We start from the raw sequence: 15,093 nt of genomic DNA, 5'->3' as shown, positions 1-15,093 counted from the left end.
AGGAGTCAAAGAAAACCCTTGGATTCAACATATCCAGCCCGCCCTCACTCCGCCGTAGGTACGTTATTCCCCTCTTTATCAGGTTCATCCTGTTCCCCCACAAGAGCTGGAAGAACAGGCTGAGGAGCCTCGCCGAGAAGGATTCTGGCAAAGGAAAAACGACAGAGACATACAAGAAGACGGGGACCAGGTAAGTCTTCAGCATAGCAACCCTTTCTCTGTAAGTCAGCCTCCAGTTCTTCCATCGCTGAACCTTTGCATTTCCGGTCTCCAATTTCTCCTCCCAATTTAGGCTGGCATTATCTTCCCTCCCAAATTTAACCCCTAAGATCTTAATATGGGTGGAGGCCGTAACAAACTGCGGCAGATCAAAGTCTGGGTCAGATTGCAATGTCCACAGAGCTTGACTCTTCTCAAGGTTGACCAGAGATCCGGAGGCCTCTGAGTAACTTCTGATGGCCGCACACAACATCTGCACCTCATGAGGATTAGATATCACCAGCGTCACATCATCTGCGTAGGCAACCACCTTCAGAGGCAAGCAGTGGGGGACCGGCACCCCCCAAAAGTTACACTCCTGCAGTGACCTCAAAAACGGGTCTATGGCAAAAACATACAGGAGTGGACTCAGCGGGCAGCCCTGTCTCACCCCCGCCTCAACTCCAAAAGTGCCACCTTGCCAACCATTAATCAGAGGAAAGCTCACCGCCTCTCTGTACAAAATCTTCAGCCAATCCACAAATTGTCCTGGAATACCATACTTTGACAAAGTGGCCCACAGATAATCATGATCAACTCTGTCAAAGGCTTTAGCCTGGTCCAGACTGACAACATATCTCCCACACCGCAGAGCTTTACATCTCTCAAACATCTCCCGTATCGAGATGACCGCTCCAGAGATGTTCCGCCCTTTTACCGTGCCAAACTGAGAGCCTACCAACAGTGCCGAGGACAAACAGACTAACCTAGAAAACAGGATCTTTGCCAGATTCTTCCTGTCAACATTCAAGAGGGCAATTGGCCTCCAGTTCTTGATGTCGCTCGGCTCCTTACCTTTAGACAGCAGAATTAATGAGGACACTCATGGATGGGGGCATCAGGTGATTTTCTAGACAATTTTTGTAAACATTCACAAGAATTGGAGCCAGGAGGTCTCTGAATTTCTTATAAAATTCTGCTGTTATACCATCCGGACCTGGTGCCTTCTTCAGATGTAACTTATCAATGGCCTCCTTAACCTCCTCCACCGTTAATTCTGCTGTCAAAGGAGAAAAGTCCAGATCATTAGTATCAGGCGTTGGAGTTGCCTCTAAGAACTGAGTCATTTTATGTTTATCCAAAGCCTTCCTCTGAAACAAGTCAGTATAATAAGATTTCACAACCCCCAGGATACCCTCCCGAGATTCCTGCAATACACCCTGGGAGTCAATGAGACCTGTGACCAATTTATTGGCCACCCGCTCCCGGCAATTCTCAAAGGGATCAGGTGCCCCTAAGACCCCATAATCCCGTTCAAGAACCAAGGAGGTATACCTGCTGTACTGATACTGCCTTATCTCCGATTTCAGCTGGTCGATCTTCTCTTGGTTACCCCCGCCCTCCGACTACAGTGACTCCAATTCTTTGCGCAGCCTTAGGTACTGGCTATACTTACTCCTGCCTTTCTTAACTGACAGTCTCTTCAAGAGGTATCTGATATCATCCTTGACGTCCTCCCACCAGTCGGCCATGTTGTCATAGAAGTCCACTCTCTGCAGATGACCCTGCAAAAGGGAGTGGAGACAACTCTGGACAGAGACATCATGGAGGAGGCTAGAATTGAGTCTCCATAACCCCCTACCAACATCAGCTCGCTTAGCGGCCCCTAGGCAGAAATATAGGGCAAGATGGTCTGAGTATGGGACGACTCTCTCACTCATGGCACCAATGACTTCCATGGGACTTACAAAAGCCAGATCTATTCTACTGCCTCTATTGGAGCAGGAATAGATTAATTTTGGCTTTCGTCCTCCCCGTTTAAAGACGTCCCCTAAACCGGCTTGCAGGACTATGTTATTCAAGATCCTACCATCCCTCGTCACGGTTCTACCTGAGGAGCTGTCACCTGATGTCAGTATTGCATTAAAGTCCCCCACCATTATCACTGGAAGAGAGGTGAACAGATAAGGCTTGACATCATTAAATAACTGTATCCTGTCAGTCACCGTCTGTGGCCCATAGATGTTAATAAGCCGGAGTCGCCTCCCATGGACAGTGACTTCCAGGACCAGACACCTTCCCATAACCACCTCCGTCAACCTATGTACTGTCACATCCCTGGTGTTAAACAGAATGGCGACCCCGGCGTATGGCTCCACAGCCAGTGACCAAAAAGAGGGACCAGACCGCCATTCCCTCTCAGCCTCCCTCATGAGCCCCTGAGTCGTCAGCCGCGTCTCCTGCAGAAAGATGACATCTGCGTCCAGGTATCGGAGATGGTCATAGACAGCGTGCCTCGTCCTCCTCACCTTAATGCTGTTCACATTACTAGATGTTACTTTTAATGAGAAATCCGCCATCACAATACCACAACAGAGGAGCAGAGATGTAAAAGCCGCCATCATAAGTCTGGGTCACAGATGTTCTGACTACCACCGGTCTCCATGTCAGACTGTATCTCATTGTCAGCAGGTACGGGCTTCCGTTTTGTAGGGGGATGGTCCGCTACGTCCCTGTCATACTCAGTCTCTATTCTTTTTATCTCTTCCTCCAAGTCCCCATCAGACTCAGACAAAACATCAAACTTATTGGACATGACCATCACACCTGCTGAACTCTGGACTTTTTTCCTGCCACCCTGGCTAGTGACATACTCCTCCTCAGGTTTACGGGAGGCCTTGTCCTTTTTTTTCCTTTTTACCTGATTACAGCCACTTTCTTCAGCTAGAGATGGTGATACTGAAGAGGTGGCTACATGTGGCTGCTGGACCTGAGGGACGACCTCCATGCTCCCCTCTGTACCAAGCTGCTCTGATGTTACCTGAGCGGACCCCTGGTGGACCTCTGACCTGGTCAGTATTGTCCCTGACATTAAAGCCTCCTCCTCCTGAGCCTCTGTCCCTGTCACTAACTCCTCATCAGGAAGGAGCTTGCATATATTGTGCCAGGCATCTGGACAGTCCCTGTGAGGGTGGCCGATCTCCCCACAGAGATTGCACTTGATGTTCTGGCAATCTGCCGCTAAGTGGCCGACTTCCCCGCACAGGCTGCACTTTACCACGGTACAGGTGTTTGCCAGGTCACCCACTTTACCACACTTAAAACACTTTCGTGGCTGCCCAGGGTAGAAGCAAACCCCCTTCTCCCTCCCGATAAAGAAGGAGTTGGGTAAGTGAGCCGTGATGTTGTTGTGCTGGCACAGTTTCACCAGCACCTTCCATCCACCGGTCCATATACCGTCCTCATCCCTGTTTTTGGTGAGGTCGGAGACAAGGTCACAATGCCTCCGGAGCCACACCACAATGTCCTGCGGGGGAACAGCCTCATTCCAAAAGATGATGTTAACCGTGGCGGTATCCGGCTTAGATATTGGAATGAAGCTGAACTTATTCCAGCCATCAGCGTCCCTGAACTTGGGGAAATTGGCCCAGAATCTGTCCAGATCAGACAAAGCTTAAAGCTGATATCATAGCCCTGTCTGTCTGGCAGATTGATGACCGCCAAGATATTAACCGGCGCAAACCCCATCTGGCGGCACAGAAGCTCCCTGACCACCAGCCTCCTCTCTGGCAGATCCTCCTTGGCACCTCTGTGCCTGAACCGCACCACATTCCTCCTTTTGAAAGCCTGCCCGGTGTAATTGGCGCCGGAGGTAAAGGACGGAGCGCCGCGGCTCCAAACATTACTGGGAGGGACCTGTGTGGCCGCACTGGGCTGACTGACAGGGCGAGGGTCTGCAGTGGAGGGGCCTGTTGCACCTTGTGTGCTGGAAACCAAAGGGGGAAATCACAAACATTTTGCACATTAATATCAACATCATCATCATCAATCTCAATAGCGTCATCAGGATGCGCAATGTCCACCACAGTCTCTGTACCCCCTTCAGCCCCCAACCCCACATGAACAGTATCAATATCCCCAGAATTAGTGCTCTCCTGGACACCAACAGTAGATGCAGTCTCATGTCCACTGTCTTGCTGTTGTGCTGGGCATGCTGGGACTTGTGGTACCGCTGGGATCTAAGCCTCTTGCTCCTGCTTGGGGTCTGCCGCAGGTACTTGCGGCTGCTGGTGCAGTATCTGACCCTCCTTAAAACAGAAGCTGGCGGGCTGCAGCACCGGCCGTACCTGCTGCCGGGTCCCCCCTGGGACAATGTCTGTGCGGGAACCAGCAGAGTCCTGCGCGCAGGACCTAAACTGCTCCTGGTTCCTATATGTCTCTGCCAGGGGCCCCATCCTCGCCAGCACACAGTCTATGTCCCGCACCACAGTCGCCAGCTCTACCCCCAGTGCATTCAGTCTCTGGTCATATACAGAGTGATCCCCAGGATTAGCAGCCTTCACCTTGTAAATGCAGTCAATTTCTATTTGCAGAAGATTCCTCTGCTGCTGCAACTCACCCATCCTCCTGACCAGTCCTGGTATCTCCTCTGCCAGCTGTAGCTCTGGGGCACGCGGCGGCTCCTTCTGGGGTCTTGCTTTAGGGGTTGACACGTTGGTTTTTAATGTCGCTGATTTTGTGGCTCCAGCCTCTGCAACACTTTTACCGCTGCCACCAACCTGCAACCTCGTGCGTCCAGAGCTCGCCATGCTGGTCACCACATGTCCCAGCTGAAGGTTCTCCTGGAGTGTTTGCTTCTCCAGAGATGTCCGTCTCTGTCTGCCTGGAGTGAGCTGCACACCTTAAGCTGATGATGGACTCTGCCTCACCTTCTGTGCAGCCACCTGCCCTCCAGCACTCAGGTTCTCAGCAGAAGATGCCTTCTGGGATTTCCTTCCAGGCTCTGGACACTGTTTGCCTTGACTGGCCGACTGTTTAACAGAAACATCCTTGCACACAGACAAAGCTTTCTCTTGTTTCTTTCCCGTACTGAGCTTCAACACAGGATCTTTATCCATGCTGTTGGGACTTCCATTCTGAGGTTCAATTTGCACAGAGGCAACTCTGGGATTTCCATCCACATGAGAAGGTTGGGAGTTTCCTCCCAGTTTAGGCCTGGAAGCCAGGGCCTTGCTTGGGGTGCTTCCCCGCCCAGGGTGGCCCCTCCCTGGGCTTGCTCCAGACATGAGGAGAACCACAGACACACAACCTCACAGCTAGGAGGCAGTATTATAGTAGTTATATTCTTGTACATAAGAGCAGTATTATAGTAGTTATATTCTTGTACATAGGAGCAGTATTATAGTAGTTATATTTTTGTACATCGGGAGCAGTATTATAGTAGTTATATTTTTGTACATAGGGGCAGTATTATAGTAGTTATACTTTTGTACATAGGGGCAGTATTATAGTAGTTATATTCTTGTACATAGGGGGCAGTATTATAGTAGTTATATTCCCGTACATAGGGGCAGTATTATAGTAGTTATATTCTTGTACATGGAGGGCAGTATTATAGTAGTTATATTCTTGTACATAGGGAGCAGTATTATAGTAGTTATATTCTTGTACATAGGAGCAGTATTATAGTAGTTATATTCTTGTACATAGGGGCTGTATTAGAGTAGTTATATTCTTGTACATAGGAGGCAGTATTATAATAGTTATATTCTTGTACATAGGGGGCAGTATTATAGTAGTTATATTCTTGTACATAGGAGCAGTATTATAGTAGTTATATTCTTATACATAGGAGCATTATTATAGTAGTTATATTCTTGTACATGGGGGCAGTATTATAGTAGTTATATTCTTGTATATAGGGGCAGTATTATAGTAGTTATACTCTTGTACATAGGGGCAGTATTATTGTAGTTATATTCTTGTACATAGGGGGCAGTATTATAGTAGTTATATTCTTGCACATAGGAGCAGTATTATAGTAGTTATATTCTTGTACATAGGGGCAGTATTATAGTAGTTATATTCTTGTACATAGGGGCAGTATTATAGTAGTTATATTCTTGTACATAGGGGCAGTATTATAGTAGTTATATTCTTGTACATAGGGGATAGTATTATAGTAGATATATTCTTGTACATAGGGACAGTATTATAGTAGTTATATTCTTGTACATAGGGGGCAGAATTATAGTAGTTATGTTCTTGTACATGGGGGCAGTATTATAGTAGTTATATTCTTGTACATAGGGGCAGTATTATAGTAGTTATACTTTTGTACATAGGGGCAGTATTATTGTAGTTATATTCTTGTACATAGGGGGCAGTATTATAGTAGTTATATTCTTGTACATAGGAGCAGTATTATAGTAGTTATATTTTTGTACATAGGGAGCAGTATTATAGTAGTTATATTTTTGTACATAGGGGCAGTATTATAGTAGTTATACTTTTATACATAGGGGCAGTATTATTGTAGTTATATTCTTGTACATAGGGGCAGTATTATAGTAGTTATATTCTTGTACATAGGAGCAGTATTATAGTAGTTATATTCTTGTACATAGGGGGCAGTATTATAGTAGTTATATTCTTGTACATAGTGGATAGTATTAGACTTAGTGTACATTAAGAAACTTTGACCTTTTCATACTATTATAATCACTCAGTTATTCTGTGTGGTTTTACATACTGTTTACTGATGAAGCCTTTTAATAAGAGATGGTTGGTTGTTGTATGTGGCTGGTACGAGAACCAACAGTTGATATTTTGATTGCCCTCTGTGATGTTTTTTTGTAAATGATCAGGATGACCAGATATATTTGCTAAATGTCCTCTAGCAGATCAGAATACTTCTGCAGGCTGTCATTTGATTTCAGGTAATGGAACATTACTTGGATGTTTTGATGATACAGTTGGTGATATCTTCCTCCGGTGTACTATATGTGGGAATCCCTCATCAATAAAACAGACTATGCATTCAGTGTTTCCATGGAGATAGGAGCATATTCAATAATGGTGTAAGTAACTACATGAATTTAGATGAATGTTTATCGCTGGTACAGAAGGCATTGCAAACTCTAAGAGTTGAAAATTGGTATCAAAAGTGAGACTAGAGTGGAGGAAGAATAATACCAGAAGTTAGAACCTGGGTACGATTTGTATTAATCACCAAAATTAAAGGGGTATTTACCAGTTTATGTAAATATAGCGTAAAAGTTTTGGAAACCTTTGACATGGAAAAAAACTATTTCTACATTTATTAGTTGTTATCTTTAATTAACAAAATTGTAGTAAGTTTGAGTCTGCAATCTTCACTCTTTAGTTCACTCTAACCCCCTGATATGCATTTTTCAGCTTGAACTAAGTTTCAGATTTTTCTCTTTTTGGTTATCCCAAAATATATTAAGTAATATAGGCTGGACATGAGCTGTGTGGACACACGTGGTCAAAATTGTTGGTACCGCTCATGTAATGACAGAAAAACCCACAATGGTCACAGAAGTAACTTGAATCTGACAAAAGTAAAAATAAATAAAAAATCTCTGAAAATGAACAAATGAAAGTCAGACATTGTTTTTCAGCCATGCTGCCACAGAATTTTTAAAAATATAAAACTCATGAAATAGGCCTGGACATAAATGATGGTACCCCTGAAGATAATGTGACAAAAGGGACATGTTAAATCGCGGTGTGTCCACTAATTAGCATCACAGGTGTCTAAAATCTTGGAATCAGTGAGTGGCCTGTATAGAGGGCTACAGATACTCACTGTGCTGTTTGGTGACATGGTGTGTATCACACTCAACATGGACCAGAGGAAGCGAAGGAAAGAGTTGTCTCAGGAAATTAGAAAGAAAATTATAGACAAACATGTTAAAGGTAAAAGTTATAAATCCATGTCCAAGCAGCTTGATGCTCCTGTGACAACATTTGCACATATTATTCAGAAATTTAAGCTCCATGGGACTGTAGCCAACCTCCCTGGACGTGGCTGCAGGAGGAAAATTGATGACAAATCAAAGAGTCAGCTAATACGAATGGTAACAAAAGAGCCCAGAAAAACTTCTACACAGATTAAAGGTGAACTTCAAGTTCAAGGAACAGCAGTGTGAGATCGAACCATCCGTCGTAGTATGAGCCAAAGTGGACTTCATGAGAGACGATCAAGGAGGACACCATTGTTGAAAAAAAATCATAAAAAAGCCAGACTGGAATTTGCCAAACTACATGTTGACAAGACACAAAACTTCTTGGAGAATGTCCTATGGACAGATGAGACAAAAATGGAACTTTTTGGCAAGGCTCATCAGCTCTATGTTCACAGACGGAAAAATGAAGCATATCAAGAAAAGAACACTGTCCCTACTATAAAACATGGAGGAGGCTCTGTTATGTTCTGGGTCTGTTTTGCTAAATCTGGCACAGGGTGTCTAGAATCTGTGCAGGCTATAATGAAATCTCAAGACTATCAAGGGATTCTAGAGAGAAATGTACTGCTCAGTGTCATAAAGCTTGGTCTCAGTCTCAGGTCATGGGTCTTGCAACAAGGCAATGACCCAAAACACACAGTTAAAAACACCCAAGAATGGCTAAGAGGAAAACCTTGGACTATTCTGTAGTGGTCTTCTTTGAGCCCTGACCTAAATCCTATTGAGCATCTTTGGATAGAGCTGAAATATGCCATCTGGAAAAGGCAACCTTCACACACGAGACAACTGAACCAGTTTACTCTTGAGGAGTGGGCTATAATACTGTCATGATAGTGACTGACCAGGTATGAAACGACCCACCAGTAGGTCGGTCACCAACAACACAACAAACAAGGGAACATCGGGGACACAATTACAACAGTGAGCCCTGTGATAGGGAACGGGGGAATGGACACCTCCTGCACTTTCCTAAGGATGTGCCCTGGTCTTCCTGATGTCCCAAAACGGCGTATTTCAAAACCGTCGCCGAGCAGGATACCTTAGCCCTCATTTGCCCTGTACTTATCCATAAGTAGGGAATTGGCAAGTGCGAACACTGGTCCCACCGCTGCATTAATACTACACCAAGGGTAGATATGACAGACAAGGTAAAGACAAACAACACTTAGCTTGCTGATGCAAAGCACCACACAGCAGGATCACACCAGATACACCATAGACAGCTGAGGCACCACCGCTCCCAGCAAGCTCCTCCTCAGCGTGGTCGCTGCAGAATGACCTCTAACACCGACGGTCAGCTGATGCATCAGGTGACCCTTTGAAGGCAGGTAGGAGTGGTCACCACCTGCATCAGCAAACTCAACAGCCATGTAATTACACCAGCGGCCACCGGGGGAAAAAACTGACATTATTCCCCGATAGCCTGAAAGGAAAAAAGTTTATATGTGAGAATCCAGATCCGTCACAGATCCAAGGATGGATCGTGACAAATACCTGTCGAGAGGTGCAGAAGTCTCATTGACAGTTACAGGAATTGTCTGATTGCAGTGATTGCCTCAAAAGGTTGTGCAACAAAATATTAAGTTAAGGGAACCATCATTATTGTCCAGGCCTATTTTTTCCAATTGTGACAATTTGAAACAATAGCAGATTTTTGATTCTGACATCTGTGTGAAAGATTTTAGCAGTACAAAAATGTGGAGAAGTTTATAAATGTCTCATTTCATAAATGTGTGGAAAGCATTTGTGCCATGTAAACTATGCTACACCAAAATAGGCCACACCACCGCAAATAAGTAAAAATCTGGCACAAAGTAATTCTTCATTTGATAAACCCAATGATTGCCAAGAAATTGGTACATATTAAGCCAAGTAAGAGGCTAAACTGGTTGATGAATCAGCTCCTTTGTATTTCAATTCGTCATCATTTTCAAGATCTTTGCTATCAGTGAATGAGAAGCCCATTTATATTATATTTAGGGGAAGCAAGTCTGTCTGTATACACTTAGCTGAAACTTATTGCAGCACAAAGACCCGCTGGCTCCCTGCAATGCAATACACGCTGCTGACCAATCAGAGGCTGTCAGCAGACGTCGACTTGTCCATGAGGGGGGCAGCGCATGGCAATGATGTCATGCACTGTCCACGCCGGCTCACCATAGTCAGCTGCTGGCTTCTGTGCTAGCCATAGAGGAGGATGTTGCATGTCGTGTTAGTGGGGGAAGTCAGGATAATTGCTTGTTTCTTTTTAAGGAAATGTGCTGGAGAAGAATAAAAGAGACCAAGGATGGTGTGCATTATACCAGGAAGGGGCCCTGCATGGGAGGCATAATATCAGGAAGGAGCTCAGAATGGTGGACATTGTACCAGGATGGGAGAAATTATACCAGGAACAGGCTCAGGATGGTGAAAATTACAACAGGAAGAGGCCCAGTATGGGGGACATTGTACCAGGATGGGGGACATTATACCAGGAAGGGGCTCAGGATGGTGAAAATTATACCAGGAAGGGGCCCAGTACAGGGGACATTATACCAGGAAGTGGCTCAGGATAGTTAAAATTATACCAGGAAGATGCCCAGGATGGGGGACATTATACCAGGAAGGGGCTCAGGATAGTTAAAATTATACCAGGAAGATGCCCAGGATGGGGAACATTATACCAGGAAGGTGCTCAGGATGGGGGACATTACAGTAAGGGGTTAGTACGATGGAGATTACTACTAGGAAAGGGCCAGGGTGGGGGGATTATTACAGGAAGTAGCTATGAAGGGGGACATTATTACATGAGGGGCAAACACGTATGTCGTTATATAATCTAGAACGTTCCAAAGGCCCATACATGCGGGTGGAGGCCCAGGTCCAAATTGTGTATCAGTACCTGTTGGACTCAAGGTACGCCACTACGGATAATCTAGTAGATATCTGAAATAAGAGAGAATGCCGAAGCATCTGGAGATAATCCTGCTCTTCCTCACGTCCAGGATAGCAGAAGAGAGGCCAACCATGGTAAATCAGTGTTATTTCATCAATGTAAGTTTCAGAAACATCTTCTGCATCCCTCATGAGCCCCTTCTCTCACTGATATCTGCCACAGAAAAAAGCTTTGTTTAGTTATAGCACCAAATAAAATGTCTGAAAATATATCTGGATATTGAACATTTCTTGTAGCATCTGTCGAGTTTGAATCCATTTTATTTTATCACTTTCCACTGAGTCAGAAATGAAATTTCAGATTCTAAAATGAAAAATAAAAAAGGGGGAGACAGAAGCGCACAATAGGGTCTTATCCAATGATATAAACGTTTCAACAGATATGGATCCACTCACCTGGTTCAGTTGTGTGGAACACAACAACCATAAGCACAAATGGGTAGGATCCGATGAACTGCAGCAATCAGCCGGTCACTAGAATTGCATATATAGGAAGGAGAGTAGTCCGGCTTTCAGGATCGCGCTGTTCTAGTCCAAAGTTCACAAGGAGTTAATCCAAGGACCAAGCAGTGATTATAACTTTCTTTTTATTCCAAAAACTCCACGCGTTTCGTGTACACACTGTACACTTCCTCGGTAACTTTGCTCCTGAGGAAGTGTACAGTGTGTACACGAAACGCGTAGAGTTTTTGGAATAAAAAGAAAGTTATAATCACTGCTTGGTCCTTGGATTAACTCCTTGTGAACTTTGGACTGGAACAGCGCGATCCTGAAAGCCGGACTTCTCTCCTTCCTATATATGCAGATTCTAAAATGGAAAGTTATTCGCCATCAATTGGCGCCATAATGTCAGTGCGGAATGAACTCGCTGATATTATATTTTGATATTCATTCTATTTCTTTCTGTGACAGGATGAGCAATCTTGTCCCGTTAAAATAAATCCATCTTTTTCACTTCTATTTTCATTTATGTAGTTTATTCGATCTCTGAATGTGTGGCAGAATGGGAAGAACTGAGGTGAGGAAACAGACCGTAACTGGCATTTACCTAGCAAATAGTTTATACATTTCAGGCAGTAACATATCTTTTCAGAATTTTCTAAATGGGTAACAAATGGGCCGTAACCACTAATGGTCACTATTACAGTGCCCATAGGGGCTGTCGACCACTAACACATATAAGGCATAGTAACCTGGATTCAGGATATTTCTTGCTGAAAGTACTTTCTTGATAAAACAGTGCACTCCTTATGTCTCTTGCAAAGAAAAGAATTGAAAACTCCATCTGTCCCGCTCCATTTCCTCCTTTATTGATCATCTCCTGAAGTTCATGTTCAATGAGAGATTTATATTTTGTCCAGAGGAACAAAATTGTATAACTTGAATTAATTACCCCATGTGCATTTCTGGAGGAGTTTCCTTCAAAAAACCTTGAAGATTTAAATGTTTTCTCTCCACGGAAGAAAGCAATACATAGTCTTAAACAGAAATACTAAGCAACAGTTTTATATTCCTCCAGAACTGCATGACACACTGGAGAAGCATCTAGCTGAAAATGGTGTAGGCACAGATAATACTGCCGCCCTCTCCTCTGTATATGATGCAGGCACAGATAATACTGCCTCCCTCTCCTTCCTTGTATATGATGCAGGCACAGGAAGTACTATCGCCCTGTCTTTCTCTGTAAATGATACAGGCACAGATAATACTGCCTCCCTCTCCTCCTCTGTATATGATGCAGGCACAGATAATACTGCCTCCCTCTCCTCTGTATATGATGCAGGCACAGATAATACTGCCTCCCTCTCCTTCTCTGTATATGATGCAGGCACAGATAATACTGCCTCCCTCTCCTTCTCTGTATATGATGCAGGCACAGATAATACTGCCTCCCTCTCCTTCTCTGTATATGATGCAGGCACAGATAATACTGCCTCCCTCTCCTTCTCTGTAAATGATGCAGGCACAGATAATACTGCCTCCCTCTCCTTCTCTGTATATGATGCAGGCACAGATAATACTGCCGCCCTCTCCTTCTCTGTAAATGATGCAGGCACAGATAATACTGCCTCCCTCTCCTCTGTAAATGATGCAGGCACAGATAATACTGCCTCCCTCTCCTTCTCTGTATATGATGCAGGCACAGATAATACTGCCGCCCTCTCCTTCTCTGTAAATGATGCAGGCACAGATAATACTGCCTCCCTCTCCTTCTCTGTAAATGATGCAGGCATAGATAATACTGCCTCCCTCTCCTTCCCTGTATATGATGCAGGCACAGATAATACTGCCTCCCTCTCCTTCTCTGTAAATGATGCAGGCACAGATAATACTGCCTCCCTCTCCTTCTCTGTAAATGATGCAGGCATAGATAATACTGCCTCCCTCTCCTTCCCTGTATATGATGCAGGCACAGATAATACTGCCTCCCTCTCCTTCTCTGTAAATGATGCATGCACAGATAATACTGCCTCCCTCTCCTTCTCTGTATATGATGATATGATGCAGGCACAGATAATACTGCCGCCCTCTCCTCTGTATATGATGCAGGCACAGATAATACTGCCTCCCTCTCCTTCTCTGTAAATGATGCAGGCACAGATAATACTGCCTCCCTCTCCTTCTCTGTAAATGATGCAGGCACAGATAATACTGCCTCCCTCTCCTTCTCTGTAAATGATGCAGGCACAGAAAATACTGCCTCCCTCTCCTTCCCTGTAAATGATGTAGGCACAGATAATACTGCCTCCCTCTCCTTCCCTGTAAATGATGTAGGCACAGATAATACTGCCTCCCTCTCCTTCTCTGTAAATGATGCAGGCACAGATAATACTGCCTCCCTCTCCTTCCTTGTATATGATGCAGGCACAGATAATACCGCCTCCCTCTCCTTCCCTGTAAATGATGTAGGCACAGATAATACTGCCTCCCTCTCCTTCTCTGTAAATGATGCAGGCACAGATAATACTGCCGCCCTCTCCTCTGTATATGATGTAGGCACAGATAATACTGCCTCCCTCTCCTTCTCTGTAAATGATGCAGGCACAGATAATACTGCCTCCCTCTCCTTCTCTGTAAATGATGCAGGCACAGATAATACTGGCTCCCTCTCCTCTGTATATGATGTAGGCACAGATAATACTGCCTCCCTCTCCTCTGTAAATGATGCAGGCACAGATAATACTGCCTCCCTCTCCTTCTCTGTAAATGATGCAGGCACAGAAAATACTGCCTCCCTCTCCTTCCTTGTATATGATGCAGGCACAGATAATACTGCCTCCCTCTCCTCCTCTGTAAATGATGCAGGCACAGATAATACTGCCTCCCTCTCCTCCTCTGTAAATGATGTAGGCACAGATAATACTGCCTCCCTCTCCTTCTCTGTAAATGATGCAGGCACAGATAATACTGCCTCCCTCTCCTTCCCTGTAAATGATGTAGGCACAGATAATACTGCCTCCCTCTCCTCTGTAAATGATGTAGGCACAGATAATACTGCATACCTCTCCTCCTCTGTATATGATGCAGGCACAGATAATACTGCCTCCCTCTCCTTCCTTGTATATGATGCAGGCACAGATAATACTGCCTCCCTCTCCTCCTCTGTAAATGATGTAGGCACAGATAATACTGCCTCCCTCTCCTCCTCTGTAAATGATGTAGGCACAGATAATACTGCCTCCCTCTCCTTCTCTGTAAATGATGCAGGCACAGATAATACTGCCTCCCTCTCCTTCCCTGTAAATGATGTAGGCACAGATAATACTGCCTCCCTCTCCTCTGTAAATGATGTAGGCACAGATAATACTGCATACCTCTCCTCCTCTGTATATGATGCAGGCACAGATAATACTGCCTCCCTCTCCTTCCTTGTATATGATGCAGGCACAGATAATACTGCCTCCCTCTCCTCTGTAAATGATGTAGGCACAGATAATACTGCATACCTCTCCTCCTCTGTATATGATGCAGGCACAGATAATACTGCCTCCCTCTCCTCCTCTGTAAATGATGTAGGCACAGATAATACTGCCTCCCTCTCCTTCTCTGTAAATGATGCCGGCACAGAAAATACTGCCTCCCTCTCCTTCCTTGTATATGATGCAGGCACAGATAATACTGCCTCCCTCTCCTTCCTTGTATATGATGCAGGCACAGATAATACTGCCTCCCTCTCCTTCTCTGTAAA

Source organism: Dendrobates tinctorius, unplaced genomic scaffold (genome assembly GCF_039654945.1).
Source record: "Dendrobates tinctorius isolate UK_male_01 unplaced genomic scaffold, ASM3965494v1 ptg000059l, whole genome shotgun sequence".
In the NCBI taxonomy this organism is placed as follows: domain Eukaryota; kingdom Metazoa; phylum Chordata; class Amphibia; order Anura; family Dendrobatidae; genus Dendrobates; species Dendrobates tinctorius.
This window is presented reverse-complemented; position numbering follows the sequence as displayed.